Genomic DNA, 10,203 nt, shown 5'->3' with positions numbered 1-10,203 from the left:
CCTGTAACCCTGCTGCAACGTCTCTAACGCGTGAAGACAGCAACAACGGTGAGGGGGGTTTTGGGAGAGTGCGATGGTGAAGGGATTTTGGTGGCCGGCGGTGAGATTTGGAAGAAGAGAGGTGGACTTCTGGAGAGTAGAGAGGTTAGGGTTTCATCCCTTTCATGTGACTGAAGAAAAGTAACGCAGAATGGAGGAGGCCAGGGTTACTGAGATAGTGAGATTCAGAAATTAATATATATATGAAGGGCATTTTTGTCTTTTCTTATAACGGGATTATACGGATCCCCATGGGACGGGGACCTCTATCCCCGCCCCTGCCCCCGCCCCGTTTGTTATACGGGTCTCCATCCCCGTTTCCTACGGGGAGATTTTGCTCCCCAAATCCGTCTCCCGACGGGTAATTCCCCGCAGATACTCGTCCCGTCGGGGGAAATTGCCATGCCTAAGCTAAAATGTAAGCAAAGATCAACATGATGATAGCATTAGCAAGGTCCTCCAACATTTCAAAAACAAATAATTATGCACAAGCTCAAAAAGCAGCAGAAACCAATCATATCAAATCAAGCAAGTTCCAATCTTTTTTTTTGGGCATACAAACACATCTCAACTTTACAAAAAATAATAAAAAAGGATTTTTTGAAGCTCAACCCCACAAAAATCCTAGCGCTTCAAACCCCACATAAAGTATCTGGGTTCTAATTATAACAGCTAAAATAAAAAGGTATTCATTAAAACTCCAAAAAATTAAAAGAATAGTAGAAAATGGGTTGAAGCAAGAAAGAAGGTTCAGATTTGAAGGGAGGCAGTGAGTGACTCACCGGCGAGGAGGTGTGTAGGGAACACAACCTCAATAAGCGGATGCCCCAAATCGATCGTGTGTTGGTCAAGTCGATGTTCTCTTCTCTTTTGTCTCAGTCTCGGATCCGATGCCAATTTCCAGCAGATTTCTGCCCCTTTTATTTTATTTTAGGACTGCACTACGGTACAGATCAAGTTTGTGAAGATGTAGAGAGAATCCTGAATTTCGTGCCATTGTGCTACACGTAGGCTGCTTGTCTCCCTTTTGGGGATCAGTGTGCCTTTCCTGGCTCCTCTCACTTCTGAGTTCTAAGCTGTCTATGGATTGGGCTGGGCGGATGTTATGGGCTTTTACAGGCTGCCTGTTGGGTGAGACTTTATGGAAGTAGTACTCAGTGTTGGGTTAGAACAAAAACAAAAAGAAAAAAGGCTTTCGAAAAACCATGTTTGCTCTAATTGATTTTCGTTATATTTGGAGCGCATCTACTAGCTAGACATTGAAAAATCTGAACAAGGTGAATATCAGGTTGAAAATTTGGTCCAATAAAATTTTAAAAAAAATATTCCACCTAAATTATCCAACCAAAAAATTCTATTCAGTAATTCAAAAATTTTAATCATTTATTATACCCTAATTTACCAAAGCACCAACATCTCCCACAAATCCTCTGTCGTCACCGCCTCACCAACCAGTCTTTTCTACCAGCGTCACTCTCTCCCTTATCAGACATCCTCGTCGCCTCCTAGGTTCTTCACGCCATCACTTGGTCGCCAATCAGCTCCCATCGTCGCCGCCGGAATCCTCCTCACCGCTGCTAGTTAGTCAACAAGGACTCTCATCGGCACTCAAGGATAACCATCCACTTAAGAATAAAAATAATCATCCGCATACCCAGTGAATTGAACATCCACCATATTTTAATTGTATCTAACTAAATCCATTTCAATCAAATAACTATCCACATAAGAATTAAAATAACCATCCTCATACATACTAAAATGACCATCCAGCATATTATGGGTTGACCATAACAAGGTGGAAATAAGGGGTGGATGACGTTGCATTATGCGGCGTCGAAGGGGCAGTTAGGAGCCGTGGCGAGTTTGTTAGCGGAGTGTGGGTGCGATGCGAATCGCGCGGTGGATAGAGTGGGAAAAACAACATTTGCGATAGAAATGGAGAATGGACACGTGGAATTAGGAGATTTGCTGCACTGGGGGGACGTGTTGTTTCGGGCGGCGAGGGTAGGGGACTAGCACAAGATTTTACAACAACAACAACTCTTTTTACTGTTTGCCCAACTAAGTCCAACAGGATAAATATTGCTTGCTCAGTCCGACAATTCTCGTGGGATCGACCCTCACTCACCTGAGGTATTACTTGGATAACCCAGTGCACTTGCCGGTTAAGTTGTGCGAGTTCTAATTTTGCGCACTAAGCCACATAAACCCTAAGAATCCAAAAATAAGATGATTATATGTCACGTTTCACGTTAAATCCAGATAATTAGAGAATTATGAGAAATTGGTTTCAAGCTATAATTCTAATGATATAACTTTTTCAAGACTCAAATAAAATTCAAGATCAATTAGAGTTATTTTCCAATAATCACTAATTCTTAAGATAAAGAACGAAACCAATTCTTAAACAATAATCAAAATATTAATCAAAAGTAGAAAAACAAATAATTATTAATCCATCAAAGTAAATAGAGTTCCTAACCTTAACAATGAAGATTTAGTTGCTCATAGAAAAAGTAAACCCTAGCAGCAAAAAGTAAAAAGTGCGGAAAAGAAGAAGAAGAAACCCTAGGCCAAGATATCTTCTCTTTTTCTATCTGATCCTAATAAATGTAAAATATATTTTCTAAAACCTAAAATATCTTTTTTAATTTAAAAATAAATTCTAAAACCAAATTAAATCAAAGAAAATCATAAAGATCACGCTTATGTTATTCTTTATCAGGAGTTTGGCGTTAAACTTGAGAATTTCAAGTTTGGCTCCACTATGACTGCATCCAATAAGATATTTATGAGTTTTTAGCACCAAAATTGAGCTGGATCAAATTTGGCACCACCAAAGCCGCATCAAATGTGGCGTATTATGAGTCCTAGCGCCAAACTTAGGTTAGATGATGTTTGGCGCCACCTTGGTGGCATTTGGCGCCATGATTCCAGAAGAGAAGTATAGACTATTATATATCGTTCGAAAGCTCTGAAAGTTGGCTTTGCAATGAGGCTAGAACCGCATCATTTAGAACTTTGTAGTTCAACTTATGTTTATTGGAGTATGAAGAGGTCAGGGTTGACAGCATCCATGAATTCTCTTTGCACTTGTCTTCGATTCTTGGTTTTTTCTTGTGCTTTTGGTTCTCTTTTCATAAAATTTCTTACGAGAACCATGAAATCAAAGGGATCAAAGCAATATCCAATTTAAGCACCAAAATTCTCCATAATTAAGTGTTATGCATTTATTTCTTATATGAAAAAGTATAGAAAAACACAACATGATGCGCATGCATCACTTCCACCCGCAGCAATCTGCTCGCCTCTAGCGGTGCCTCTACCTCCAGCTTCTTCGTCACCCGCCTTCTTTATTATCAGTAAGTTACTAACTTGTATTTGACTGTTTTTAGTAATTGGATTTATAGATTTTTTATTCTTGTAGTTGGATATAAATTTAGGAAGTTTTTATTCTTGTAATTGGATCTGAGTTTTACTAATTGTATTTAAGAATTTTTAGTTGTAGTTAGAGCTGAATTTTGTTAATTGTATTAGAAATTTTTAGTTCTTGTTTTTAAAGTAAGGTGACTTGGAAGGGTCGAAAATGGAAAAAGAAGGTGGGAAGGAAGTGATGGAGGAATGTGAAGATGAAAAACGATGAAAGAAGATGATGGAAAATATGAAAAAGGTGATGAACAAAGATAAACATGAAGAAAGATAACGAAGGGATGAAAGAGGTAATGGACAGAGATAATAGGATATTTTTTATTATTAACAAATTTATAAAGGGTAAATTTGTTAAAAAGATTATTTTAATATTAAATATAATATTGGAGACCATTTTGAATTAAAACAAGGTTTGAGATTATTTTAATTTTGATCTCAAACCTTAGGAACTAAAACAGTACTTATCCCAAAAGATCTCTAAATATTTTCAAACGGAGCTTTAAGAAGTTTAAGTTCCTTAAGAAGATTAAGTTAAAAGATTACTTGAAAAATAAAAAGGTTGTGATAATTGCTTAAACAAAGTTTTGATTTCTCTATGTTTGGATTATGATCACTTAGAAGTGACATATTTACCCTCCATGATAAGTTGATTGTGAATGGTTAGTGATTCTATGTTTGGATTAAAAGACTACTTGAAAGATAAAAAGATTGGGATAATTGCTTGAATAGAATTTTGATTGATTTATATTTGGATTATGATCACTTAGAAGTGATATATTTACCCTCCATGATAAGTTGATTGTGAATAGTTAGTGATTCTATGTATTTGAGGTGTTGTGTTTTTTAGTAGAGAGATTATAAACTTGAGTTATTCTCTTTAATTATAAAATTGTACATGTAAATGATAGTTGAATTTTCTTGGTAGGTGAATTATAATTTAAGACAAAACTATAAAAATTTAAAGCAATTATCAAGTAAAGAGTAAGATTGCCAAACTCGTGAGTTTAGATAAACTCGTGGAGCTGACTTAGATGCGATTCGTAGACTTAACTCGTAAACTTGTACGAATTTACCTATTATAAATTTTTTATAAAAAATATATCATGTATAATATAGATATTTACTCAAATATAGGCATTTAAATGCATGCTAATCATATGAATAAGTGGGTAAAGATCATGATAAAACCACACAATTAAACACAATATAAACCATAAAATAGTGGTTTATCAGTGATCCAAAGCGACAAATAATGTGGTTTCTCACAAAGGAAACAACAGTGTTAGCATCATCAGTGCAGGTAGAAATTGCTTCCACCCATTTGGAAACGTAATCCACAGCTAACAATATATAAAAATAACCATTAGAATTTGGAAATGGACCCATGAAGTCAATGCCCCAAACATCAAAAATTTCACAGAAAAGCATAATTTGTTGAGGTATCTCATCCTTCTTGGATATATTACCAAATTTTTGGCATGGGAAACAAGATCTACAAAATTCAGCAGCGTCTCTAAAAAGAGTAGGCCACCAGAATCCACAGTCTAAGATTTTTCTAGCTGTTCTTTGAGGGCCAAAATGTCCTCCACTCTCAGACGAGTGACAGGCCTCTAAGATGGACTGGAATTCTGATTGAGGCACACACCGTCTAATTACCTGGTCAGCACCACATCTCCATAAATATGGGTCATCCCATATATAATATTTAAACTCGCTTTTCAGCTTGTCTCTTTGATGCTTAGAAAAGTTTGGAGGAAAGGTGCGGCTAACTAGATAATTAGCTACAGGTGCATATCAAGAGACTACCTCAGATACTGCTTGCAGGTTATCAAATGGGAAATTATCAGCTATAGGAGTGGGGTCATCTGTAATGTGCTCAAGGCGACTCAAGTGGTCTGCCACTAAATTTTGGTTACCACTCCTATCCTTAATTTCTAAATCAAATTCTTGTAATAGTAGTATCCAACGTATAAGCCTTGGTTTGGACTCCTTTTTAGCTAATAGATACTTTAGAGCTGCGTGGTCTGAGTACACTACTACCTTCGTACCAAGTAAATAGGCTCTGAATTTATCCAGAGCAAAAAATAATAGCAAGAAGCTCTTTCTCAGTAGTAGTGTAATTGGACTGAGCGGCATCTAAAGTTTTAGACGCATAAGCAATAACAAAGGGGTCCTTACCTTCATACTGAGCCAGTGCTGCTCCTACTGCATGGTTGGAGGCGTCGCACATTATTTCAAATGGCTGGCTCCAGTCTGGTCTTCTCACAATTGGAGCTTGAGTCAGGGTGGTCTTCAGCTTATCAAACGCTTGTTTGCAATCCTCACTGAACTCGAACTCAATATCCTTCTGCAGTAGTCTGGATAAGGGAAGTGCTACCTTACTGAAGTCCTTAATGAATCTCCTGTAAAAACCCGCATGGCCAAGGAACGAGCGGACCTCCCTCATAGAGGAGGGGTAAGGTAAACTAGAAATAATATCCACCTTTGCTGGATCTACAGAAATGCCAGTATTAGACACAACATGTCCTAGTACAATACCTTGTTTAACCATAAAGTGACATTTTTCAAAATTTAATACAAAGTTTGTACTGACACATCTATCTAATACTCTAGATAATCCATCTAAGCAAAGGCTAAAGGAATCGCCATATACACTAAAATCATCCATAAAAACTTCCATACAGTCCTCAATAAGATCAGAGAAAAGACTCATGCTGGTGTTAGCTTTTCTCTTCTCTGCTGAGTTCTGTTTTCTGATATTCATGAGACAAAAATAAATTGTCTCATAAATTTTCGCTGCTGAGGTCAAATAGAACCTGAATTGAAAGTTCATTTAAAAGGGTAATAACAGCAACTTAAAAAGGAAGGTATAGATTCAACCCCCCTTCTCTAAGCCTACCACAACCTTCAATTGGTATCAGAGCGCAGTTGACCCATACTGTTAATTTGGGCAGAGCACCAATGGGAACTCTCGCTTGTGACTGTGTCACCGAAGCAAGACTAATATGCGCACCAATATATCTATGGCTCCAAGAGTAAATATCAACTTCCAAACTTCTATTCCAAAATAGAGCAAGACCTCCGGACAACCCCCGGGGTTCTATGCAAAAAGAGTTTTCAAAACGTAATTTCCTTCTAAGTCTTTTAATTTTACATTCCTTAGCTCTAGTTTCTATAAGGAAAATGACGGCTGGTTTTACCTTCTTACATAATTCCAATAACTCCAATTCTGTCGCGGGTGCCGCCACCCCACAACAGTTCCAACTCAGGAGACTCATGGCTCTCGGTGGGGCTTGATTAGGCCCGCCTCCCCGGCCATAAAACTGGACTTGAGCTCTTCTTGGACAGCCATCATTTGTGCTTCATCCTCTCCACTACTTGTGCCTTCCATCCTGTTCCTCTTTACAATGCTCCTAGCTTCTTTATCTTTATCACGTCCCTCGTCGTCTCCCATAATTCGGAGTATTCCTTCCTCCTCTCTCTTCCTTTTAAAATTCAATTTTCTCTTGATGCCTTTCACCAATTCCAATTCCCATCCAGTTAGTTCGTTTGTCATCGGCTTCTCCTCTCTGCTTCCTTCTTCATTACTTGCCAGCTCCACAATGTATACCCCACCGTTTTCTGTTTTGTAGAATTCTTTTTCTTTCCCATGATTTTTCTTTCTACCTTCATCATCCTTACCACTGCATTGCCACTTTCTTCCTTTGTTGATTCTGTAACTATTGCTCTTTCTTAGAGGCTCGTTTTCTTCCATTTCCTCTCCTATCTGGATGTCTTCCTATCCCCGATCCTTATCCCCAACCTTTTCTCTCAACATATTTTTTAATTTGCTGGGCTCCTTCCTTATACCTTCTCCCTCCCATTGTTTGTGAATATTTGGGCTATTTATTTCCTTGGCCTCTTTTTTGTTTATATCATAGTTCCTTAGGCCAAAAACCGTTTGTTTTTTACTAAAAAAATTCTCCATATTGTTAGTTTGGCCATTTGTTTCACTTGGGCCTCTCATATCCAGGCCCATTCTCCTTATATCCTTTTGCTTCCTGATTGTCTTCGTAGCCCTTTCCATAACTTCTATTATACCATCAACACACTCTTCCAGATACTTCCCGTTCCATTTCTGATTGTCAGGGATTTCTCTCAACTGCTCTGCCAAAATCTAATCCTCCTGTACTTTGCTCCTCAGTATCCCCCCAATTTCCTTGCCTAATTGCTTGTGTTTCTCCATCAGACTATCTTCTTTCTCATTATCTACTGATTCTTGTTGACCCACTACGCGCCTTCCTTCTTCGTGAAACTTACGCGCCTCTTCCTCTACCTCTTGATCCATTCGCTCTTCTGACTTGCTGCCCGTATCCTCTCTGTAACTCAAATTTTTGACCTGATTCATTCCTAAATCTGCTGTATACCTCGGTTTTGATGGATCCCAGATAACTGGGTGAACCTTTTCAGATTGTGACTCAGCTTTGCTAGAGTCCCCAGTTAGAGGTGTCCAGAGCTCTTAAGCACACTCTTTTTGCTTTGGACCACGACTTTAACCGCTTAGTCTTAAGCTTTTCACTTGACACCTTCACGCCACAAGCACATGGTTAGGGACAGCTTGATTTAGCCGCTTAGGCTAGGATTTTATTCCTTTGAGCCCTCCTATCCACTGATGCGCAAAGCCTTGGGTCCTCTTTACCCTTGCCTTTTAGTTTAAAGGGTTACTGGCTTTTTCTGCTTGCTTTTTCTTTTTCTTTCTTTATTTTTCGCTTTATTAAATTTTTTCGCAAGCTTTGTGTTTTTCACTACTTTTTCTTGCTTCAAGAATCAATTTTATGATTTTTTAGATTATCAAAAACATTTCACTTTTTTCATTATTCTTTCAGGAGCCAACAAATTTAACATTCATAAACTTCACTATAAAAAATATGCACTGTTCAAGCATTCATTCAGAAAACAAAAAGTATTGCCACCACATCAGAATAATTAAACTAATTTCAAGATAGAATTCGAAACTCATGTACTTCTTTTTCTTTTTTAGAAAACATTTTTCATTTAAAAAATGTGAAAGATTCATGGAATCGTTCATAGCTTTAAGACATAGACATTAAACACTAATGATCATGTAATAAAGATACAAACATAGACAAAACATAAAGCATAGAAACCGAAAAATAGAAAAATAAGAACAAGGAAATTAAAGAACGGGGCCATGTTTGTTTCTCCTGAACATTCTTTTCGTCCATGTCCAAGTATCCCGCAGTTGAGACAGTAACTGTCTTGAAGTCGTTCATACTTGAAAAAAATCCAGCAATTTGGCAAGTTATCTCTTTCCAGCCAAAAACCTGTTGGGAGAGCCTCCGTCACATTCAGAGCCACCCTAACTCTTAGAAAGTTTTTTACCAGAATGTTGTCTTTCATTGGATCCTCCACTTTCTTCACGTTGCCCATCATATCACCGATCTTTTTTGCCGTTTCTTTATTAATGAACTCCAACGGTAACCCATGGATTTGAACCCAGAACTCTATAAAATTGTGCTCCACCTCTTCAATTGCCATATTTTGCGTCCACACTTTAAGATTTAGCAGTTGGCCTCTGAAGCTCCATGACCCGTTCTTAAGGATCTGTAGCCCCTTCCTCTGATTTTTGAAACTGATTAGTATTTTATTTTTGCTTACTTCCGATATGAATACTCCTTCAGGATTTTCCCACATTCCCACTAGTGCATTTTTGCATGTTCTGAAGTTGATTTCCTTCTCAGTGATAAATTTTCCTACAAGATTGAGACAGTCCATTCGGAAACCTTTGTGCTCTTCTTGCTTGAATCTGATTGTTCTGCCTTTAATGGATATTTGGTATATTCCAGCCATCTAGTTTTGTCGATAGTGGTTAAAAGGTTTGTGATGATGTTGTGATGTGTTTGTTTCAATGATTCTGTTTCAGGTCTAGGAGAAATCTGAACTTGAATACGGTTATGAGAAGGTTCGGTTATAAAAGGGTTTGGTTAAGAAGAAGAAAGATTTGGTGATTTGTGGTTATCTCTCCCTGTTGGAGCAATTCCAAGTTTTCTCCTCCTGAGATAAAATTTTTCTCCCTATTGGAGCATTCGAGGTCTACTTGTGTGTTTAAGTTTAACTGTTTAAGTCTTACGGATAACGAATCCAGCATAACGTACAGCAACAATTAAAATATGTAACAATTTTACCAACCTTCTCCTCAATTAAACTCTAAATTTTAAATTTCAAATGAGCCTAATAATTTTAGTGCTTAGCTTTTTTTTTTCCCTCCCCAGTTTGTTCGAACTATAGTGTTGTCCATTTTCATTATTTTAGGTCGGGTAGGCTTTATTTTGAACATTTACTTTTTAAGGGGCCCAAAACATGTGAAAATAAATATCATGAAACGGATTTATTTGTATTGGACTTATGAATAGCAGTAGCAGACTATAACGTTTCAATGCACGGTTTCTTATCTAAAAGCTGAGATATGTTATTGAGAAGAACAACTCTGTGGACAAAAACAGATAAAGAAAATAACTCTTGTTTTGTTTATTCTTTTTGTCGTTGATAATAAGCCTAAAATACAAAAGGAAATAATATGGACTATAAAGTATCCATGAAGTGAAATTTTCGGCATTTTTAAGTGATTTTATTTGGGTCGGAAAAAAAGATATCTAGGAATTACTGAGGGAGCCAATTCAAATTTCATAGAGAAAGATAAAAAAAAACAATAAGCAGATGAGGATTAGCACT

At 37.4% G+C, this 10,203-nt stretch overlaps 1 protein-coding gene across 3 annotated transcripts in view; it reads right to left on the bottom strand.

The window, feature by feature from the left end:
• The window catches only part of LOC107644559, a 29,575-nt gene that overhangs the window by 17,085 nt on the left and 2,287 nt on the right, over positions 1–10,203 (bottom strand). Inside the window, exon 2 of one of the 3 annotated variants that reach the window (XM_021103050.1) lies at positions 7,924–7,927. The gene's annotated coding sequence lies outside the window, so the exon portion shown is untranslated. Of the gene's footprint in view, positions 1–821; positions 981–7,923; positions 7,928–10,203 lie in introns of those variants that run through there. The other 2 variants (XM_016348444.2, XM_021103049.1) reach the window with 2 other exon arrangements.

This window comes from Arachis ipaensis, chromosome B05, assembly GCF_000816755.2.
Source record: "Arachis ipaensis cultivar K30076 chromosome B05, Araip1.1, whole genome shotgun sequence".
In the NCBI taxonomy this organism is placed as follows: Eukaryota; Viridiplantae; Streptophyta; class Magnoliopsida; order Fabales; family Fabaceae; genus Arachis; species Arachis ipaensis.
This window is presented reverse-complemented; position numbering and strand designations above follow the sequence as displayed.